Below are 23,040 nucleotides of genomic sequence, written 5' to 3' on the forward strand. Positions count from 1 at the left end.
TGTCTCAGCTGCAACTCCCATTTCAAAGCCTTTGCAATGTATTGTTACATGGCAATTCCCTATATTACTGAGCAACGAGGACCACTGAGCAGACAGTGTACTCGCACGTTCCACCGAGTCTGAGGTCTGATGCCAAAATGCATCATTTCAGAAGGTAAGAAACTGGCATGCATATTGCGTGCTTCCCCTGTACAAAATGGCTGACAGAATGTGAAATTTTAAAATAGATGCTGGAAATGCACAAGAAACCATATTGGTTCAGTTGCCATTGCTGGCTACCCTCTGAAAACATATTTACATGATACTTGCATTTTAATAAAGGTCCTACACTTCTATCTTGCTCTTCAAATGGGGGCAGCATATGAAGGAAGAGTATCGCTTCTCCTGTAGTTTATCACTTTCTATATTGGTCTAAAATTTGTTGTCCACCCACGGGCAGGAAAACAAGTGGATGGACCTGAAAATTAGGCCACTGTGCCATCAGCAGCATACCCATCACTGGTCCACCCACCCCTGCCCTGCCATGATTTGCAGAAAGTGGGGGGAGGTATCAGGTGGGCTGCCGGCCCATGGCCTAATTGAGGCCATAAGTAGGCAATAACTACCCAATTAAGGGCCTCATCCTGCTGCTGCTCCAATACGATGGCAAAGGAGAGGCCTGCGCCCAAAGTGTAGCCCAGCAGGTTTTACCCCACTGTCTACTGGTCAGTGAAAGGGTGGGTGGGGGAGAAGAGAATGCCTCCTAACCCATTGTCAATTGGATGCTCCCCTCCCACTGTTTTGCCTCCATGCATCCATCCTCCCCCATGCTGCCCTCTCCAACATGAACCCCACAGCCCCTCTGTGAGACGCATGTCCTCCTGGAGATGGACAGAAAGTCCCACCTTACGCTAATTAAAGGATTAGCGCACCCAAAAGGGTGCTGGGACCTCCATTCCCCCGTTCCCCCCCACCCCCCTCCCCCTGCCCAGTGTATAATGCAAACCATTGTATGCAAATTTATACTGCAAGAAATAAAGGTGTCTGTTAGTATTTGCCAAATAAGAAGTTTTGGGAATAATCATGTCAGCGGAGCGGGGTGGGGATGGGGACGAGGGAGTGGCATTGCTGCTGTGTGGAATGTTCCAGAGATGTCGGGAGTTGAGGGCTGTATTCAGAAGTGGAGTAGCAAGTGCAGCTGCAGTAGGAAGAGGAGTGAAGTGAAGTGTGCTGTATCAATTGGAGGAGAATGTTGGTAACCAGGGGAGGTACAGTTTGTGACTATTGGGTTGCATGTAGTGAAGGGCTAAACAGAGAGTTGAGGAGAGAAATGAGTTGGGTGAATTACTTTCGCCAGTTTAGTGAAATCACTGAACTTACACACCATTGCAGTTGTAACCCAGGACGATGCCACCCTTTAATCCACTTCTGCTCATGCATGCCAGGCTGTATCCCTTAATAATCTCCTGCTGTCTTCCAGATTGAAATGGTCCCTCCTCCTGCCAATTACCTTCACTAATACCGCCAGCAATGCTTCAGAGAAACAAGGGACGCTTACAGTTTCTCCTCCGCCTGCCATTATCAACAATCTGCAGTGACGATTGCCTGCTGCCAAAGTGCCCCGATTTGTGATTCACCGGCGGTCTCACTGCCCCACGTAAACTGGCTAAAGAATTCCAAATTTGACACCTGGCTGTTCATCAGTGCACACGATAGTAGTGGTATTGCCAAAGTGCACCTTCCCTTCCAGAAGTGCAAGATGTCTTTAAACATTGTCACATCACACAAGCTGCCAATGAGGATTGTTAGTAACATTGACAGCTCCATCTATTTTATTGAAATGAATCAGCCGGATCAATCTGGGACCTAAATTGCAATCACAGGTGCACACTTCAGGTACGTTGCCCAAAAACAGACTCAAACCAATTTCTACCCTCAGGTCTTTTTGCTACTCACCAGTACAGCCAGGGCCTCCAGCTTCCGAGCAATGAAAGTGAAATGATACAGTACTTCTCTTTTATTAGTTTTAAACTGTAAAGGACATAGGTATAAAATCCCAGCCACCATACAAGTCCTAACAATACTGAAGTCTGAAGGCCACTTAAAACCATGGGATGGGTAGGTTGTAGGACTGGAATCCCCTCCAAGTAGCTGTTTAGCACAGAGCTAAATCGCTGGCTTTGAAAGCAGACCAAGGCAGGCCAGCAGCACGGTTCAATTCCCGTACCAAGCTCCCGAACAGGTGCCGGAATGTGGCGACTAGGGGCTTTTCACAGTAACTTCATTTGAAACCTACTTGTGACAATAAGCGATTTTCATTTCATTCATTTCAAGTGGGAAAACTATGGAGTGTCAAACCCACGGCAGAGAATCACTGAATCCCTACAGTGCAGAAGGAGGCCATTCGGCCCATCTCTTCCCCAACCCTCTGAAAGAGCACCCTAACTAGGCCCAATGCCCCGCCCTATCCCCATAGCCCATATCATTGGACACTAAGGAGGCAATTTAACATGGCCAATCCATCTAACTGGCATGTTTGGACCTCATGTTTTATACCACACAATCCAAAAACCAAGCTGCAGCCAAGAGCACAGGCTGGTGCAGCAAGCAGTTAGTTTGGACATTTAGTAAAACTCAGTGGCTCATCAAAAAGATTTGGACATAATCTGATTGCTTGATTAACGCAATTAACAGACTGATTATCTGATACAATAGGACAAGGAGCATAGAACATAGAAAATACAGCACAGAACAGGCCCTTCGGCCCACGATGTTGTGCCGAACCTTTGACCTAGATTAATCATAGATTATCATTGAATTTACAGTGCAGAAGGAGGCCATTCGGCCCTTTGAGTCTGCACCAGCTCTTGGAAAGAGCACCCTACCCAAACTCAACACCTCCACCCAACACCAAGGGCAATTTGGACATTAAGGGCAATTTATCATTGGACAATTCACCTAACCCGCACATCTTTGGACTGTGGGAGGAAACCGGAGCACCCGGAGGAAACCCACGCAGACACGGGGAGGACGTGCAGACTCCGCACAGACAATGACCCAAGCCGGAATCGAACCTGGGACCATGGATCTGTGAAGCAATTGTGCTATCCACAATGCTACCGTGCTGCCCTTAAGAACAAATAAATCTACACTATATCATTTTCCCGTAATCCATGTACCTATCCAACAGCTGCTTGAAGGTCCCTAATGTTTCCGACTCAACTACTTCCACAGGCAGTGCATTCCATGCCCCCACTACTCTCTGGGTAAAGAACCTACCTCTGATATCCCTCCTATATCTTCCACCTTTCACCTTAAATTTATGTCCCCTTGTAATGGTGTGTTCCACCTGGGGAAAAAGTCTCTGACTGTCTACTCTATCTATTCCCCTGATCATCTTATAAACCTCTATCAAGTCGCCCCTCATCCTTCTCCGCTCTAATGAGAAAAGGCCTAGCACCCTCAACCTTTCCTCGTAAGACCTACTCTCCATTCCAGGCAACATCCTGGTAAATCTTCTTTGCACCTTTTCCAGAGCTTCCACATCCTTCTGAAAATGAGGCGACCAGAACTGTACACAGTACTCCAAATGTGGCCTTACCAAAGTTTTGTACAGCTGCATCATCACCTCACGGCTCTTAAATTCAATCCCTCTGTTAATGAACGCGAGCACACCATAGGCCTTCTTCACAGCTCTATCCACTTGAATGGCAACTTTCAAAGATGTATGAACATAGACCCCAAGGTCTCTCTGCTCCTCCACAATGCCAAGAACTCTACCGTTAACCCTGTATTCCGCATTCATATTTGTCCTTCCAAAATGGACAACCTCACACTTTTCAGGGTTAAACTCCATCTGCCACTTCTCAGCCCAGCTCTGCATCCTATCTATGTCTCTTTGCAGCCGACAACAGCCCTCCTTACTATCCACAACTCCACCAATCTTCGTATCGTCTGCAAATTTACTGACCCACCCTTCAACTCCCTCATCCAAGTCATTAATGAAAATCACAAAAAGCAGAGGACCCAGAACTGATCCCTGCGGTACACCACTGGTAACTGGGATCCAGGCTGAATATTTGCCATCCACCACCACTCTCTGACTTCTATCGGTTAGCCAGTTCGTTATCCAACTGGCCAAATTTCCCACTATCCCATGCCTCCTTACTTTGTGCAGAAGCCTACCATGGGGAACTTTATCAAATGCCTTACTAAAATCCATGTACACTACATCCACTGCTTTACCTTCATCCACATGCTTGGTCACCTCCTCAAAGAATTCAATAAGATTTGTAAGGCAAGACCTACCCCTCACAAATCCGTGCTGACTATCCCTAATCAAGCAGTGTCTTTCCAGATGCTCAGAAATCCTATCCTTCAGTACCCTTTCCATTACTTTGCCTACCACCGAAGTAAGACTAACTGGCCTGTAATTCCCAGGGTTATCCCTAGTTCCTTTTTTGAACAGGGGCACAACATTCGCCACTCTCCAATCCCCTGGTACCACCCCTGTTGACAGTGAGGACGAAAAGATAATTGCCAACGGCTCTGCAATTTCATCTCTTGCTTCCCATAGAATCCTTGGATATATCCCGTCAGGCCCGGGGGACTTGTCTATCCTCAAGTTTTTCAAAATGCCCAACACATCTTCCTTCCTAACAAGTATTTCCTCGAGCTTACCAATCTGTTTCACACTGTCCTCTCCAACAATATCGCCCCTCTCATTTGTAAATACAGAAGAAAAGTACTCATTCAAGACCTCTCCTATCTCTTCAGACTCAATACACAATCTCCCGCTACTGTCCTTGATCGGACCTACCCTCGCTCTAGTCATTCTCATATTTCTCACATATGTGTAAAAGGCCTTGGGGTTTTCCTTGATCCTACCCGCCAAAGATTGTTCATGCCCTCTCTTAGCTCCCCTAATCCCTTTCTTCAGTTCCCTCCTGGCTATCTTGTATCCCTCCAATGCCCTGTCTGAACCTTGTTTCCTCAGCCTTACATAAATCACCTTTTTCCTCTTAACAAGACATTCAACCTCTCTTGTCAACCATGGTTCCCTCACTCGACCATCTCTTCCCTGCCTGACAGAGACATACATATCAAGGACACGTAGCACCTGTTCCTTGAACAAGTTCCACATTTCACTTGTGTCCTTCCCTGCCAGCCTATGTTCCCAACTTATGCACTTCAATTCTTGTCTGACAACATCGTATTTACCCTTCCCCCAATTGTAAACCTTGCCCTGTTGCACGTACCTATCCCTCTCCATTACTAAAGTGAAAGTCACAGAATTGTGGTCACTATCTCCAAAATGCTCCCCCACTAACAAATCTATCACTTGCCCTGGTTCATTACCCAGTACTAAATCCAATATTGCCCCTCCTCTGGTCGGACAATCTACATACTGTGTTAGAAAAGCTTCCTGGACACACTGCACAAACACCACCCCATCCATTGAGCATGCCATTGATACAATATAATCAAGGAATTGTAATGTAACTAAGGCCTGAATCACAAATGCAGCAATCTGGCATTGCAACAGTGGTTGGTTCCCCTCAGGGAGAGAAATAGGGCCATTCAAACCTTTATCAACCTTGGAACCAGGCGCAGTTACTCTATCACATCAAAACAGCAGGAGAAATAATGTGAGAGCTGATCATATTTGTCTTGTTATCCATGGAAAGACTGTAATGTTTCAACCAGCATGAGCTGATCATATCCATCTGAACTATACGTGGAATAAATGACAAATGCTCCATTGGATCAGCAGGAAGTAGACAACTTATGTCTTCCACAGAGAACCCAGGTCACCAACAATAATTGTACAATTGGTAGCAGAAATTGTAGGATGCCACTGTTTTTTGAAGGCAGTCAAAGAAGTTGGTACAATCTGGTTAACTCCACCAAGAGACCTACAACACCATTGAAAGAATACCCGAGTGTTGATCATAAGTATTAAGTTAGTATATAAAGATTGAAGGATTATGGTAGGAGCAAGGTGAGTGTTTAGCTTCTAACACGACAGGATGCTGGATAACTATAATTGGAACTGTACTGTATGATTGCTGAATGCAGACTTTCTCTGTGGGTAATTCAATAAAGTGATTGTAAATTATCGGAAGAAACCTATTTCGCTGGTCATTTTGTTCAAGCATATGCTTGTGAATCCAGTGTCATGAGCTTGAGTGTGGAGAGGGTCTCTGAGAGAGAAAGGGGAACCCCTACAGGGCCTAGATCTTTCATCGTTTCCAAGAACACAATGACTCATCCAATGAAATAATTTTAGCCAGCAACATAAATAAAACTGGAGGTCAGCAGTTTTGCCTGAAAACCTGCATGCTAACAACTTGTGGAATATATACCATCCTTCCTGTTCACAATCTTTGTATTTTAAAGATTATTGACTGTATTTTCATGGACTCTGGAAGACTCCAGAGATCCTTAATAATTGTAGGCAGGACTCGGTTGCAGAAGTCTCACCCTCATTTTGAATAACTTCAAGTCACACAGAATGGAAATCAGAACTCAGCAGGGCTATTTCAACTTAGTGCCCAGAGCAAACACCCCCTAATTTGGCTGTTCTAAGGGCCCTTAACTCACATTGTGGGAATCATTACTGATGGAATAGACATAAAAACTTTTGAAGGGTGAATAAAGTTTTTTTTAAAATGTCATAACTTATATTTAGATATGTTAAATGGTTTTTTTTTAATTCCCCGATACGAGATGGAAAAACAGAATACATTAACTTGTTTCAAGTGTGGCTTGTTACACTGGCACATGCTATCGCTTATTTAACAAGTTTAGCTTAAGCACCTTCCGAAAATAACAATGTTTGCAACAATCATATGCCCTTAAAGTGGCAAGTACCTTAATCAGGTAGGAATTCATCACAGTTGGTGACGCAAAAGGAATGATTCTGATCAGTGACACATTGTGCCCAGCACCCAATATTCCAATCCATTACAATTAATGGAATATCACGCAGTGTGTAATAGATAGCTGATCCACTAACACCCATTTTGTGCCCCTGCCCAAGATGAATTTCCACTCAAATATGTATTACACGCAATACCTGGAATTACAACTGATTAAGGTAGGTTAGAACTACTTTATTTAGGAACCATTTTATTCCAAGAATTTAATTAAGTGGATTGAATTTCTAAAAATAACTCTTCAATGAATTGCCTGAATGCTTTTAAAGTCAGCTTTGCGTTGGATTTGAGTTATACTGTGGTTGTGTGAGCTCAAAGCAGTAGAAGATTGCCTCCTGGAAAAAGTCTGAAACTGTTTTTGTGTAGGTAGGCATCAAACAAATGCCTGTCATTGATACCTTTTATGCTGCTGCATTCTTAGAACCACTTTGTATTGATGCAAAAGTACCGATATTAACTGCATCCTGAACTCCTGATAATTCAGCAATCTACAAAGCTGCACCAGGTAGTTCAAAGATGAAAGAATAGGGGCGTGAATCTCTGTTGCCCTATGCCGATATCCTAATCGTCGATCGGGTAGAGAATCCCTTTTAACAACTGAATCAGGGGCAGTGCCTGTTTTCGGATGCTCCGGCCCCTCCAAAACGGTGTCATCGGGGAGTACACCGCACGCCGTTGGGACCGCCTCAGGACCTGAAGGCCCTCCCCCGATGCTCCGCCCCTGATGGGCCGAGTTCACGATGGCACGGTTCACTTGTGCTCTCAGTTTTCGTGAACTCGGCATGGCAGCTGTGGACTGTGTCCAGTGCTGCCACAGTCTGGGGGATGGGGGCAGCCGTGCCGCTGGCCAGAGTGGGGCTTCAGCGAGGGCTGGGGGGACTGGTTGGGGGTGGTCCAGGGTGTGTTCAATGGGGCACTATCTGGCAGGTCGGGACTGCGCGCGACCAGCGCCATGTTGCATGGCGCGACGGCTGCAGGTCATCACCGTGCGCATGCGCAGCCACAGACCCGGTCATTCTCCGACCGTTTATTTCGTAAAGGCCATGTGTTTTACGGGGCGCGGCTGCTAGCCCCTCACCAGTCAGAGGGTCGGTGCTGGGGCCTCGCCGATTTTTTCATCGTAGAACTAGGCACTTCCTCTGGACATAGCCTCAAAACCGGAGAATCCAGCCCTAGGCATTTATGACAATTTTCCTTGTGAAATAAAGAAATACAATAAATTATTATTTATAGGTATATTATGTCAAATGCCCAATACACAGATGCTTCTCATAAATAAGATGCTATAGGTAACACTTATTCAATTTACACTAACGGTTTGTACAAAGATTTATAGGAGTACTTTTTATTGTTTATCAATTGCTGTCAAATGGTAGGGATAGTAATAAATAAACAAGGTATCCACTGGACTGCTAACTCACCTCCTTATTTGTGCCAAATATGATAAGTAACAATCTCTGAATGTAGGACCAAATGTATCCTAATTGACTATACCGATTTGTAGGACAGTCCTATTTGAGAATAGAGCAGCGAAACATAAAAAGTCGTTCAGGATAGTTTATAAAACGGCAGGAGCACGCTGCAATTATTTTGAAGTCCTGTTCCAAATTATAATCATTATAAAGAAAGATGTTTTTGCTTGCCCAAAATTGGCAAATTTGAAATATTTTTAAAAGGAAAGATTACCCGAATAAGAGGAACAGAGAGTAGTGATGAGTGGCTGTTTTTGGATTGGAGGAAAGTAGATAGTGGGATTTCCCAGGAGTCAGTACAAGGACTGTCATGATATTCAAGTGAACATCACAGCACATACACACATACATAGTGATGGACAGATCAACGGACCAATTAGCACACACAACACGACAGCCAATCACAGACAAGAGCATACACAGTACAAAACAAGGAACACGACACTTCCTGGGCAGTCCAGCAGGACCTCCAAGTCAGACACTCACCAAGTGCTGAGTACCAGAGTTTGTTATATAAATAGTTAAAAGAAATAAAACTGCGTTGTATCAATCGCAACCGTGTTGGTTCGTCTGTGTCTCAGAGTACCCAACACTTCAAGGACCACTGTATTTATTGATATATATTAATAGCTTGGGAAGACAGGGCACAATTTCAAAATTTACAAATGGTACAACATGTGACAGTGTTGTGAATTATGTGTAGGATAGTGGCGGACTTTAGGTATGCTGCTGGAATGGGTAAACATGCAACAGATGAATTTTAACGTGTGAAGTGATACATTTTGGTTGGAAAAACAAGGACAGGCATTATTTTAAAAAAGTATTATTCAAAAAAGTGTGCAGGAATGCCGAGACCTTGGTTATATGTCCATAAATTGCTGAAGGTGGCAGCGCAGGTTGAGAAAGTAATTAAAAAGGCATCCAGGACCTGGGCCTTATAAGTAGAGCTATTGAGTACAAAACACAACAAAAGTATTACCAACATTTATGAAAAACTTGCCCGGCCACAACTGAAGTATTGTGTTCAATTCTGGGCATTGCTCATTAGGAAGGATTTGAAGGCTTTTGGGACGGTGCAGAAAAGTCTGGACTTCACCAAGTGGATAAATTGGAACAGCTAGGGCTGTTATCATTAGAGAAGAGACGATTGAGGGGGAATTTGATAAAGGTGTTCAAAATCATGGGGGGTTGAGACTGCGTTGATAGAGATAAATTGTTCCTCTTGGTGGGTCAAGAATCAGAGGAAACAGGTTCTGGTAAAGGCAAAAGAACCAAAAACAACATGTGGAAAACCTCTTGTGTTGGAATATACTGGGGTGGATTCTCCACTTCAGAGCCCGTGTTGATGCCGAAACTGAATGGGGGGGGGGGGGATGCTCCATGGTCCCAATAGTGGGTGGGCAGAGCCATCCAGGACATGCTGATTGGCCAGCACCCGCGTCACGTGGAACTAGTGCAATTCGAACATGCGCTGCCGTGTGATTCGCTGGGGTCAGGAATGGCACTCGAGAGCCTGACAAGCTGGAGCTGCATATAAGCACTACTCTCCCCACATACCCTCATTCCAGCCAAGAAAATGGCACCCCGGAGAGCAGCCCCAAGGTTCGCAAATGAAGAGCTGGAGATATTGCTGGATGCCGTGGAGGAGAGGCAAGACACCCTGCTCCCTGGGGTGGGAAGGAGACTGCCACCCACCAATGTCAACTGGGCCTGCGCAGAGGTGGGAGAGACTGTGAGTGCCGTGGGCCCCATCGCGAGGACTGGGCAGCAGTGCTGTAAGAAGCTGCACGACCTCCTCAGGGTAGCCCAGGTGAGTCACCAAGCTCCATGCCCCTGGCACCGCTCCCGTCCCACAAACCCCACACACAATGCCCTTCCCCATCCCCCCATGCAGCCCCCACCAGGCGGACCGGGAGGCTGTGCTGAGTGAGGATGGGCAACCTCCAGGCCAGCCAGGGTGAGCACCATCACCGCCCCCCCTGGCACCACCCATGTCCCACACTCCTGAAATCAATGCCCCCTCCTGGAGGATGCTCAAACCCCACCCTCAGCAGTCTGGTCACACCCCACCCTACACAACACTCCCATATCGCCAGCCATGGCCGGGTGTTCCGCAGGCACAGGCCACCAGCCGCAGACTCCCTGCGCTGCCTGGGTGTCGCACACTGTGCATTATCTGTCCCTCCAGAAAAACATGGACCACAATCCCAGGACGGGAGAAGGCCGGAGGGGACCTGCCAGACCTGCGGCCCCTCATCTTCGTGGAGCAGAGGGCGATGGACCTGGTTGGTGGGGTGGGAGAGCAGACAGTCGCAGAGGCAGAGGTCAGCATAGGACAACCTAGTGAGCCCCCAATGCGTTGCAATGCCCCTATGGCACGTGAGTCATCCCTCCCCGCTGCACCACGCCTACCCAAGATCTCACCATGCGTCCTGTCTTCTTGCAGGATCACTACCTGATGGGGCAGGCCCATCCGGGGTCCCTCATCCCCAGCTGCAACCCTACGACAACCCAGATTACCAGTCAGGGGACGACACTGACTTCTCATCTCTGTTGTCACCAACACCCTCCACCATCCCAGAGACACTCACCTCGGATGGTCATTTTAGTCAAGAGGCTCCTGGGACACTCTGTAGTGCCCATGTTACACATGTTGCAGTATATCAGGTGGAGGTAGGAACTCCAGAGGGGGTGGACATTCAGGTGATGGCCCGACCCCAGGGACTAGCCGCCGTGCAGACAGGTCTTGCGCTTTTGGAAAGGGGCGGTCCCATCAATGCATGAGATGCAGGCGCAGAGCCGTGGACTACAGGAGTGGATATCAGCAATAATCCAGCGTCTGCATGTGCAGTTGGATGCATTCAACCGCCAGAAGGAGCAGGAGGCGGTGCTGACAATGCAAGCTACCCAGGCCAACACCGAACGGGTGGCGTCTGTGGTAGGAGCTTTGGGTGCGAGGGTCACGGCCATGGGTCAGGATGTCCAAGGCCTGGGGCATAGTGTGTGGGCAGTGGCTGAGGTGCAGAACATGCCAGTCAAATCACAGATGGCCATGTACCAGGGCCGCCATATGGATATTGCTGCGGTGCTCCAGAGCGTGGCCCAGTCACAAAGGGTCATGGCTGCAGGCATAAAGAGCATTAGCCTGGTGCTAACTGACCTGAGCCAGGTACAGAGGCACCTGGCATGGTCTCTGGATGATTGGGCACAGTTGTAGTGAGGCGTGGCACAGTCCTTGAGGGATGTGTTACAGTCCAAGAGGGACAAGAAACAGTCACTGTGCTCCATGGCCGAGGGCACTGAAACCCTGGGCGTGATGAGAGCAGGCCTCCAGAACTGGCAGCACCAGGTGACGATGGATCCTGTGGAGCTCACACCAGCCGCACCCCCATCGCAAGGAGTAGCCCACCACCCTGAGGGAGAAGGAGGTGATGGGCCTGTGCCAGTGACTCCCTCAGGGGAGGTGCTGGAACAGCGAAGGAACTCTGAACACCCCGCCCCCACCCACTTGTCTCTGGTGCATCCGATGGACAGTGGGCAGAACAGGGTGGCACCATCATCCTCCATCCAATGGACCAGACCCGATGATACTGCCAACCCAGGGCCAACAGTCTGTGGTGAAGCTTGTGGGAAGCTCAGAACGGGGTATAGGTTCTGGGATGGGGGGATGGACTGCAGGAAGAGGGGGACATCAGAGGTGCTGGGAGACTATTGAAGGGGGGGAGGTTATGTGGAGATGGTTCAGGAAGGCTGAGCTGCTGGCGGCCATGTCGCCCAGTTAGCAAACCTGGAGGCGATTAGATTGTCCCGTATGCAGCGGTCCTGGCGCACATGACGTGCATCCTCATGTGCCCCGAGTCCTACCCATCTTGGCCCTCCTCCGCAGCTCCTCGTCGGACGAGGCCTGGCATTCATCCTCCTCCTCCCCCAGCATATCGCCCCTTTGATGCGCAATGTTGTGGAGGATGCAGCAGGCCACCACGATGTGGCAGACTCTCCTCAGGCTATACTGGAGGGCCCTACCAGAGTGGTCCAGGCATCTGAACCGCACCTTCAGATGCCCCTGGTTGCTGCATGGGTGCCGGGAAATAGTTCTCCACATTGGTCACGGGCCTCCGGACAGGTGACATTAGCCACGATAGCAGCAGATAACCCTGTTCACCCAAGAACCAACCCCTCACCCGAGGGAGCGACTTGAAGGTGTCGGGAACCGTCGAATGCACCAGAACAAATGCATTGTGTACTCTGCCCCGGTATCGGACGCAGTGTGATGATGTGCAGCCGGTGGTCACACACCAACTGCATATTCATGGAGTGGAAGCCATTCCGGTTGATGAAGGGCACCCGCTCAAGCGGCGGTGCTCATTGAGGGAAATGTGTCCCATCGATCACCCCTTGGATCTGGGATCTACCAGCAATGGCAGCGAATCCCACTGCCCAGGCAATCTGGTTAGCTTGGTCCACATTGAAGTTTATATAGTGCGCCGTCAGAGCATATAGGGCATCCATTACTGCGCAGATGCACCTGTGTACAGGTGTCTGGGAGATCCCGGACAGGTTCCCGCTTGGAGCCTGGCTGGTCTCTGTGGCATAGACGCTCAGGGCGACCATCACTTTGATGGCCACTGGGAGCAGGTGTCCTTTCCCATTCGCACATGCACCATAATCCGGCAGAGATATTGCACGGTCTCCCTGCTCAGCACCCCCCCCCCGCCCCGCCGAGCAGCTCCTGCCCCCCCCCCCCCCCGCCGAGCAGCTCCTGCTCGTGCAGCCTCAGTGCAACCACAAGGGCCGCCAAGGCCAAACAGATGCCAACCATTGCCGGCTGGATTCCGAAATCCATTGTCTGCAGGGGGTTAACTGCAGAGGATTAACAATGGACATGTTAGCATGGTGAGAACTCCAGTGCCCATCCAGCTTCAACAGGCTACATCGTGGCCCTGGCTTGTACTGCAGCCCCTGCATGTCCCCCTTCCCCCTCCCTATCCAACCCCCACCCCTGGTCATTCCCCCCAACACTTTGCCTTCCGCACTGCATCCCTGGACCCACCGGTGCCTGGACCAACCGTCTAACTCTGCCAACTGTCCCTGCCGGACTCTGTGGCCCCTGTCCTGCGCCCTCCTGTGGAGTCTATACTGTGGGTGTCTACCTAGGGTGGGCCATGTGATGCCCTTCCAGCAAGGTGGTACCTGGTTGTGGAGCAGGGGTGGGGGGGGCACCGTATGCCACTGCCCGGTGCCATGCTGGGTGGCATGAATGTGGGCAGGGCCCATGGATTGAGCTGGATGTGGGACATGGGCACCTTGTGGGACCTTGGCTGCGGTGTACCATGGGTCCAATGTGTGACACATGGGTTGTGCCTACCTGCCTCGGGCAGGTTGATGGGGCGCAGTCGGAAGATGGGACTTGGTGTCGGCCGGTGGTTCCGCAGGGAGGGCTAGCTGATAGTGCCATTGGTGAGGCTTTGGATACTGTTGGGGGGGGGGGGGGGGGGACTTACCAGGGGTAAGCCATGGGGTACAGGTCTCTGGCACAGAGTCTGTCCCTGTTGCTCAGATGGGAAGGGGGAGAGGAGTAGAGCATTAGTCATTGGAGACTCCATAGTTAGGGGGATAGATAGGACGTTCTGTGGGAACGAGAGAGACTCGCGGTTGGTGTGTTGCCTCCCAGGTGCCAGGGTGCGTGATGTCTCGGATCGTGTTTTCGGGATCCTTAAGGGGGAGGGGGAGCAGCCCCAAGTCATGGTCCACATAGGTACCAACGACATAGGTAGGAAAAGTGATGGGGATGTAAGGCAGGAATTCAGGGAGCTAGGGTGGAAACCTAGATCTAGGACAAACAGAGTTATTATCTCTGAGTTGTTACCCGTGCCACGTGATAGCGAGACGAGGAATAGGGAGAGAGAGGAGTTGAACACGTGGCTACAGAGATGGTGCAGGAGGGAGGGTTTCAGATTTCTGGATAATTGGGGCTCATTCTGGGGTCGGTGGGACCTCTGCAAATGGGATGGTCTACACCTGGACCAGAGGGGTACCAATATCCTGGGGGGGAAATTTGCTAATGCTCTTCAGGAGGGTTTAAACTAGTTCAGCAGGGGCTTGGGAACCTGAATTGTAACTCCAGTATACAGGAGGTTGAGAGTAGTGAGGTCATGAGTAAGGTTTCAAAGTTGCAGGAGTGTACCGGCAGGCAGGAAGGTGGTTTAAAGTGTGTCTTCTTCAATGCCAGGAGCATCCGGAATAAGATGGGTGAACTTGCGGCACGGGTTGGTACCTGGGACATTGATGTTGTGGCCATTTCGGAGACATGGATAGAGCAGGGGCAGGAATGGTTGTTGCAGGTGCCGGGGTTTAGATATTTCAGTAAGCTCAGGGAAGGTGGTAAAAGAGGGGGAGGGGTGCATTGTTAGTCAAGGACAGTATTACGGTGGCAGAAGGGACGTTTGATGAGGACTCGTCGACTGAGGTAGTATGGGCTGAGGTTAGAAACAGGAAAGGAGAGGTCACCCTGTTAGGGGTTTTCTATAGGCCTCTGAAAAGTTCCAGAGATGTAGAGGAAAGGATTTCAAAGCTGATTCTGGATAGGAGCGAAAGCAACAGGGTAGTTGTTATGGGGGACTTTAACTTTCCAAATATTGACTGGAAACGCTATAGTTCGATTACTTTAGATGGGTCTGTTTTTGTCCAATGTGTGCAGGAGGGTTTCCTGACACAGTATGTAGATAGGCCAACAAGAGGCGAGGCCATATTGGATTTGGTACTGGGTAATGAACCAGGACAAGTGTTAGATTTGGAGGTAGGTGAGCACTTTGGTGATAGTGACCACAATTCAATTAAGTTTACTTTAGTGATGGAAAGGGATAGGTATATACCGCAGAGCAAGAGATATATCTGGGGGAAAGGCAATTATGATGCGATGAGGCAAGACTTAGGATGCATCGGATGGAGAGGAAAACTGCAGGGGATGGGCACAATGGAAATGTGGAGCTTGTTCAAGGAACAGCTACTGTGTTTCCTTGATAAGTATGTACCTGTCAGGCAGGGAGGAAGTGGTCGAGCAAGGGAACCGTGGTTTACTAAAGCAGTCGAAACACTTGTCAAGAGGAAGAAGGAGGCTTATGTAAAGATGAGACATGAAGGTTCAGTTAGGGCGTTCGAGAGTTACAAGTTAGCTAGGAAGGACCTAAAGAGAGAGCTAAGAAGAGCCAGGAGGGGACATGAAAAATCTTTGGCAGGTAGGATCAAGGATAACCCTAAAGCTTTCTATAGATATGTCAGGAATAAACGAATGACTAGGGTAAGAGTAGGGCCAGTCAAGGACAGTAGTGGGAAGTTGTGCTTGGAGTCCGAGGAGATAGGAGAGGTGCTAAATGAATATTTTTCATCAGTATTCACAGAGGAAAAAGACAATGTTGTCGAGGAGAATACTGAGATTCAGGCTACTAGACTAGAAGGTCTTGAGGTTCATATGGAGGAGGTGTTAGCAATTCTGGAAAGTGTGAAAATAGATAAATCCCCTGGGCTGGATTGGATTTATCCTAGGATTCTCTGGGAAGCTAGGGAGGAGATTGCTGAGCGTTTGGCTTGGATCTTTAAGTCATCTTTGTCTACAGGAATAGTGCCAGAAGACTGGAGGATAGCAAATGTTGTCCCCTTGTTCGAGAAGGGGAGTAGAGACAACCCCGGTAACTATGGACCAGTGAGCCTTACTTCTGTTGTGGGCAAAATCTTGGAAAGGCTTATAAGAGATAGGATGTATAATCATCTGGAAAGGAATAATTTGATTAGAGATAGTCAACACGGTTTGTGAAGGGTAGGTCGTGCCTCACAAACCTTATTGAGTTCTTTGAGAAGGTGACCAAACAGATGGATGAGGGTAAAGCAGTTGATGTGGTGTATATGGATTTCAGTAAAGCGTTTGATAAGGTTCCCCACGGTGGGCTACTGCAGAAAATACGGAGGCATGGGATTCAGGATGATTTAGCAGTTTGGATCAGAAATTGGCTAGCTGGAAGAAGACAAAGGGTGGTGGTTGATGGGAAATGTTCAGACTGGAGTCCAATTACTAGTGGTGTACCACAAGGATCTGTTTTGTGGCTACTGCTGTTTGTCATTTTTATAAATGACCTGGCGGAGGGCGTAGAAGGATGGGTGAGTAAATTTGCAGATGACACTAAAGTCGGTGGAGTTGTAGACAGTGTGGAAGGATGTTACAAGTTACAGAGGGACATAGATAAGCTGCAGCGCTGGGCTGAGAGGTGGCAAATGGAGTTTCATGCAAAAAAGTGTGAGGTGATTCATTTTGGAAGGAATAACAGGAAGACAGAGTACTGGGCTAATGGTAAGATTCTTGGCAGTGTGGATGAGCAGAGAGATCTCGGTGTTCATGTACATTGATCCCTGAAAGTTGCCACCCAGGTCGAGAAGGTTGTTAAGAAGGTGTTCGGTGTGTTAGCTTTTATTGGTAGAGGGATTGAGTTTCGGAGCCATGAGGTCATGTTGCATCTGTACAAAATTCTGGTGCGGCCGCATTTGGAGTATTGCGTGCAATTCTGGTCGCCGCATTATAGGAAGGATGTGGAAGCATTGGAAAGGGTGCAGAGGAGATTTACCAGAATGTTGCCTGGTATGGAGGGAAGATCTTATGAGGAAAGGCTGAGGGACTTGAGGCTGTTTTTGTTAGAGAGAAGAAGGTTAAGAGGTGACTTAATTGAGGCATACAAGATGATCAGAGGATTGGATAGGGTGGACAGTGAGAGCCTTTTTCCTCGGATGGTGATGTCTAGCACGAGGGGACATAGCTTTAAATTGAGGGGAGATAGATATAGGACAGATGTCAGAGGTAGATTCTTTACTCAGAGAGTAGTAAGGGCGTGGAATGCCCTGCCTGCAACAGTAGTGGACTCACCAACACTAAAGACATTCAAATGGTCATTGGATAGACATATGGACGATAAGGGAATAGTGTAGATGGGCTTTAGAGTGGTTTCACAGGTCCGCTCAACATCGAGGGCCGAAGGGCCTGTACTGCACTGTAATGTTCTATGTTCTATCTGCCCAGAGAGTAGCAGTGTGCTAGGGCGGATGCCAAAAGCCACGGTGCATGCGTCTGCTGTTCAAGATGCACTCTGCTCTTCCCCTGCTCCCCCTGCAGTGGGTTAGTGCCTCGGTTGGGTGCACGGAGGAGTGTCAACACCTGGTGGGCCACTGGCTGCGCTGGACCATGCCCACCCTGTTGATGGGGCGGCTGGGCTCTGGGGGGCACCCATACAGCCGATGGCGTTCTGCACATTTACAGGACACGGTGGGCAGTCAGCGGAGTGTACACCAGATGGCTGCCTTGCAGGCCGTGGCAATGGTGGTCGGCATCCGGAAAGCCCGCAGTAAGGACACCCTGAACCCACGACCCATCTCAGCCCACTGCTCCCTGGTAAATGCCGCCCCAGCCAATGGCACGACTGTCAGCCCCACTGTTTTACCTTTGGAAACTTTTCTTACCTCCTCCCACTCCATCACCAGCCACGCCGCCCAGTCCCGTTTTAAAATACCACAAGTGAACCGCACTGCCGGCACCTCCGCATGGCAGAGGCAGAGCATTGCGGGAGGATGGAGACTCCCTGGTCAGGCCTCTTAATGATATGTTAATGGCTGCAACTGTACATTTTGCATTCCCATGCCGGTGCAGGGCGTGGAACGCATTCGGCACCGCCATCGAGACACCGCAGCACAGCGCTCCGTTCTGCTCCCAGTTCTGACCTCGATTTACAGCCGATGCCCAATCTCTGCCAATCGTGATTCCAACGTCGCTGGACGGAGAATCCTGTCCACTGTGTGAGAGTGTGGTGGAGGCAGATTCAATCGTAACTTTCGAAGAGCAATTGTATCATCACTTTATAGGGGAAAAAAATAGCATGGCTCTCCAGAGCAGGACTGACAAGTCTGCTCTCGAGGGGAGATTACCTGGACTCAAAAGACTAAATAACCACCTTCTGCACTGGAACCATTTCATAATTCTGCAACATTCAATAGACATTTCTAACCACAGATGCACTAAACTACAAAAATCAAACAAAATACTGAAGATAATTTAGAACAGCAGGAAGCAGGATACTGTGAAAATAGAGATAAGTTGTTATTGTGAGAAGAACATTTATTTTAAAAGATATGGGCACAATTCTCCCCCAAAATATCAAAATGTGGTCTTGGGTGAGAAACCAGGGGCAAAATTCTCCCCCAACGGCGCGATGTCCGCCGACTGGCGCCAAAGACATAGAACATAGAACATAGAATTTACAGTGCAGAAGGAGGCCATTCAGCCCATCGAGTCTGCACCGGCTCTTGGAAAGAGCACCCTACCCAAGGTCAACACCGCCACCCTATCCCCATAACCCACCCTTCCGGGTAAAGACCATGAGCTCATCCAGCCCAAACCCTCAACCCTGACCTCCCCTGAAGGTCTGCCCACGGAACCCTGGAAGTAAGTGTAGAGAGGGTACTCACCCCTTGCTTATTCTTGGTGCTGGCACCTGGTCCCCACTTTTCGGAACCAGTAGTGCTGGAGGGACCTCCAGCTGGGGAAGGGGTTATGGGAGCAACCCGGGGCACTAATGAGATTGAAATGATGCAAATGAGTTTTGGTAAGGTTCTTGCTGATTCTGGGCAAGAGCCTAATCTCGCCGTGGGAGTGGGCCGGGAGACTCGCGATGGGTTTGACACCCAGCGAGAATCCAGTTCTGGGCCTCCCACCTGATTCAAAGGGTAGGGAGAATCCCGTCCAGGGCTAACGGCCCCAGAGAATTACCCTTACTTTACAAAGGAATTGAATCATCAGCTCAAGAATTTACACAGAGCCTACTGACAATGAATACCACTCCAATGCGTGATTGTAGTCACAACACCAGATTATCATAAACTCTTTAGTAATGAATAATACACAAACAGCACTCAGATCTCAATCCAATTACACTATAAAACTGCTAACAGTTTGATCATCTGCTTTGGTGAGAAATACCTAGGAGATAAAATGTCAGTAAGATTTTACGCAATAATGTCAAACATTGCCATTACCAAACTGTTGAAAAAGATGTTGATGGACCTGATGTGAAAATTTGTCTGACTTCAATCCTAATCAAAGTGAAATCTTTGATGGGTAACAATGGTACAAGGATTCCAATGCTATATTTCTGCTTAGCATAGATTTAAAAGTGATGATAAACAGCAAGACAGGAGATTGTATGGGATTCAATGTAATATTACTGGCTTTACGATTCATTGATGGTTCAGTCCAGAGGAATAATGGGGCTATGTCCCCACGCCCGTGAAAAAACGCATGCGAATCACTCTGCACTTACCTGGAAAAAGTCCAGGGTGATCCTCAGATTTGCAGGGGGCTAGGCAGGGCCCCGGCGTAGTCCTCGTAGCTCTGGCTGCTGATATGGAGCCCTGCACTTCCAGTCGGGGGTCCGCACATGTGCACGGCGGCGGCCTACGTCGGCCGCCCCGCACGACATTGCCGACCCATACCGCGGACCTGTACTGAAAACATAGGGCCCCCTCAGATCGCGCACACCCGTGAATCGGTGACCCCCCCATCAATAGCCTGGCCATCCTGGAGACCCCACCCATGAATGATCCCCCACCCCCCACCAGGGCAGCCGCGGACTGAGTCTGCAGCCGCCACGCTGTGTTCCCGACAGGTGGAACCATGAGAGAACCACGCCGGCCAACTGCACTTGGAGAATCGCCGCGGGGACCTCTTTCAATTGCCCCCGACCGGCGCTGCGTCGACCGTGCACGCGCGATTGCCGCTGATTCTCCGGGGACCGGAGAATCGTGGGAGCGACGTCGGACCCGATCTCCGGTTTGACGGCCATTCTTGCCCCCGCGCTGATTGCGATTTCAGCGCGGCGGCTCGGAGAATCCTGCCCCTTCACTTTGTTTGAACTATGTTACATTAGATTTCGGAGTACACTAATTGCTCAGAAAGGGGGAATTTCAACTGCAAGGTGGCAGGGAGGAGGGCAGGTATTGGTGTGAGTGAGAGTTGGTGCAGGTTCAATGATTATAACTGCCGACGGGCAAGTTTCTGGAGCTGTACATGTGAAACTCACCAGGGTGGGAGCACAGCGGGGTTTGGTGGAGTGGGAAATGGACAGGCTGGAAAACTTTTAAATACTGAAAGAGGACAACTGCTTTGCTGTCTCAGTGAAAGGAATTTACTCTCAGGGCTTATTCTGAGAGTGTGCTTTCATTGCTTTGGAGGTGGTTTCCGATATATTAGATGTCATTTCTGGTTCCTTGGAATTTTATCACTTTGATTTGTACTTCCCTGTCAGCCTTCACTGCAGCATGGCAGTCACTTAAGGAGCTGTACCTTAGACCTCAGGGGAGGAAGAATAGCAGCAGCAGAAGCAACAGCAACACTCAATCACACACTACTCCACAGAGCAGAGATGATGAACACAGAGCTCCAGTTCGCAGGAGACAATACCCTCAACACAGGCTTTACAATAGGGGATCACCTTTTTCAATGTGACTGAGCAACAGGGGCTCAGGAGGCTTAGACTTCCGTGAGATGGTGGCATGGTGGTAATGTCACTGGACTAGTAATCTAGAGGCTCCAGTTAATGCGGAGAGTTGTAGAGTGAGGAATGGAATGTGTTGAGGTACAGCGTTTGTGAAGGGTGACTGCGAGGAATGGGTGAGATGGCAGTAAGGTGAGGATTAGCATCAGTGGTGGCTGTTCAGATGGGCTTGGAGAGAAAGGGGTGAGTGGAGCTGTAAAGGTGTGTTGGCCTGTGGAATGCTGTGCAGGAGAATGCTGGACAAGTCAGAGTGTGGGGTCTACCTTTGAAGAATGTTACTCACATTTATTGTGCTGATGAGGCCATTGTACCTCTTTCAACACTATCATAGAACCAGAGAATTCCTACAGTGCAGATGGGCCTTTTGGCCCATCGAGTCTGCACCGACCCTCTGAAAGAGCACTCTACCTAGGCCCACTACCCAGCACTATCCCCTCAACCCCACCTAACCTGCACATCCGTGGACACTCCGGGGCAATTTTAACATGACTAATCCATCTAGCCTGCACATCTTTGGACTGTGGAAGGAAACCGGAGCACCCGAAGGAAACCCACGCAGACACAGAAAGAAAGTGCAAACTACACACAGTCACCCAAGGCTAGAATTGAACCAATGTCCCTGGCGCTGTGAGGCAGCAGTGCTAACCACTGTGCCACTGTGAAACCACACACCTGCTGCTGCCACCCTCAGTGACTTCCTGCTATGCCTGTTCACTTGCAGATGCTGGCCTCTTCCTCCCATGCGCCAGGATTAACACTTCCCTGCAGACCCCTATTGCCTGCAGAATTACCTCCAGCAATGCACCTGTGAACTCCTGCCTGTGCGCAAATCCATTTTTAGATCTTGTAGATTTTCTGACTTACAGCTGACCTCCCCACTGCAAGCAGGTGCAAACGTAAAAATTCTGCCCAAAATTTCACGAGGCCCCAGCCCTATAAACTCGCCACCCTGATTTTCACATAATTGACAATAGAAGTAACCAAAACAGGAAAACCTGGATAATAAAGACATTGAAAATGAGAATAACTCACCAAATAATGTGTTAAGTATCAAGTGGTGACAGGTTGTCATTAATTCCTCATCTTCAGCAGCAATTGGATTTGACGCCTCAGTGAGCCACAAATGATTTAATCATATCATAATGTGATATTTGTGATGTCATAAGACCAAATGATGTTATCATGTTAAGGCGAAGCAAAACTAAGTTACGTTCATTGGCTTGGGTATCTAATCGCAATACAAAAGCAGCTTTAAATGGCCACTTTAAAATTAGTGAGCCAAGCTGGTGTCTTTAAGATAATTCCCCCCCCAGCCAACTAAAGCCTGCCAGCCAACAAACGAGCATTGTGAGATCACACATTAATTAGAAGCCGGCGAATGACATCACTAGTTCGCTGTGTCACATTGTGATCAGCAATTGACAACCACTTCCCAATTATCCTGTCGTTTCTCACATGGCCCAGGCAGCTAGCTCTTGGGGGAGGGCCTACCATGAACAATGAGGGAAAAGGAACCTTTCCTTCAGCAGTTAACAAAACCCTTAATAAAACTGTAGGAACGCACAGCTTTCTGTCTTGTCAGGGGTTACATTTTCTGAGCAGCAAAGGAAAATAATAGCTAATCTTGATTAACTGGAGTGATGACCTTGAATGCCTCTCCAGTAGCTGATAGGCCACTTAAACCTGATCCAATATGAACAAATTCAGCATTCCAGCTGTGGAAGGAGCTGTCCAGAGTTCAAGTGCTCCATCAATAAATAGGAAAAGACTAATTTAATTGAAGAGGTCTTGCATTCGATCAACATCCTGGGGGACACCATTGACCAGAAAGTGAATTGGACTAGTCATATCAATACTGTGGCTACAAGCGCAAGTCAGAGGCTGACTCCCCACAGCCTGTCCACCATTCACAAGTCAGGAGTGTGATGGAATACTATCCACTTTCCTGGATGAGTGCAGCTCCTACCAACTTGCAAAAAGCTCAACACCATCCAGGACAAAGCAATCTGCTTGATTGGCATCCCTTCCACAAACTTCCAGTCACTCCACCACCGAAGAATAGTGGCA

The 23,040-nt window shown here is 48.8% G+C and overlaps 1 protein-coding gene across 1 annotated transcript in view; it reads right to left on the reverse strand.

Annotated features, from left to right (window-relative positions):
- Positions 1 to 22,228, reverse strand: part of LOC140427454 (probable E3 ubiquitin-protein ligase MID2) — a 211,044-nt gene extending 188,816 nt beyond the window's left edge. The window contains exon 1 of the mRNA XM_072512971.1: positions 22,006 to 22,228. The gene's annotated coding sequence lies outside the window, so the exon portion shown is untranslated. The remainder of the gene's footprint in view (positions 1 to 22,005) is intronic.
- Positions 22,229 to 23,040: the final 812 nt, after the last annotated feature.

The sequence above is a fragment of the Scyliorhinus torazame genome, chromosome 7 (assembly GCF_047496885.1).
Source record: "Scyliorhinus torazame isolate Kashiwa2021f chromosome 7, sScyTor2.1, whole genome shotgun sequence".
Lineage (NCBI taxonomy): Eukaryota > Metazoa > Chordata > Chondrichthyes > Carcharhiniformes > Scyliorhinidae > Scyliorhinus > Scyliorhinus torazame.